We start from the raw sequence: 1,020 nt of genomic DNA, 5'->3' as shown, positions 1-1,020 counted from the left end.
ATTTGGATGCCCGTGTTCTAACAGAGTAGTAGCTTTTTTCTTCTTGTTAACTCGTTTATCAACACACGCCTTCATCCTACCTGGTCGACCTTTAGTTTTGGCAATCATTGGATCACGTATCAACTTCTTTTGAGGCATGGAGGTATTTTCTAAGCATTCTTCTCTGGTTGGCGTGGTTTGATCCGTAGACTTAATCGACAAATTTCTCATAGCATCGTCGACTTCTTTCAATGCTTTATCAAGGATGCATATAAAAGGCATATGCATTCTCTTGTGATTCAAACTCCATACCTACATATGGGCGAAACTCATTCATCTCATTCTCGAGGAAGCTTTTGCAATCGACTTCGTCTATCTTGTCCTCACAGTGGCCGTGTTCATCTATCCCAGTAGATTTCCAATCATATTCTTTCTCAAGGTGATCTAAATATAGATTACAAAATTAATTTAAAAGTTAGTACAGATACTCGCAACATATGCCAACCATATACTGGATATAGCTGATGATATAAGATTTGATAAACTGATACAGTAAAACCTAATAATATAAAAGGGATATTTAATATACAAAGAGTAAAGAAATACGATGTATCGTTAATATAAGGCGTTTTCTCCCCTTGATTAATCCCCTCAAAGTCATCATGATCCAAGTTGATCAAGTTTTCTTCCATGTGGGAAAAAATGGTGTTACGCTAGGTTTTCAGAAAGCAAGTAAAAATAACCGTAGTAGTTTATTTTACGAGCTAAAAAATCAGCGATTTACTAGAAGGATTTTACAATAAATAACATGGAATTTAGGGACATGAAAAAACAAGAAAAATAATAAAAACCCGAAAATATATTTATTTTCTAAAATTTTCCTCGGGGAGTGCACATATCTAGGATTTGATATCCAATGGCTCGGAGGTGCTCCCTTACGGAAGCTGTCACGAGGGTACCCTTGTGACAGCACGACTCTTAAATTTATGCTCTTTGTTTAATTCATATTTCTTTTATCTAAAAATATTTCACATGGTATCA

The sequence above is a fragment of the Papaver somniferum genome, unplaced genomic scaffold, assembly GCF_003573695.1.
Source record: "Papaver somniferum cultivar HN1 unplaced genomic scaffold, ASM357369v1 unplaced-scaffold_132, whole genome shotgun sequence".
Classification (NCBI taxonomy): Eukaryota; Viridiplantae; Streptophyta; class Magnoliopsida; order Ranunculales; family Papaveraceae; genus Papaver; species Papaver somniferum.
Note: the sequence above shows the minus strand (reverse complement) of the source record.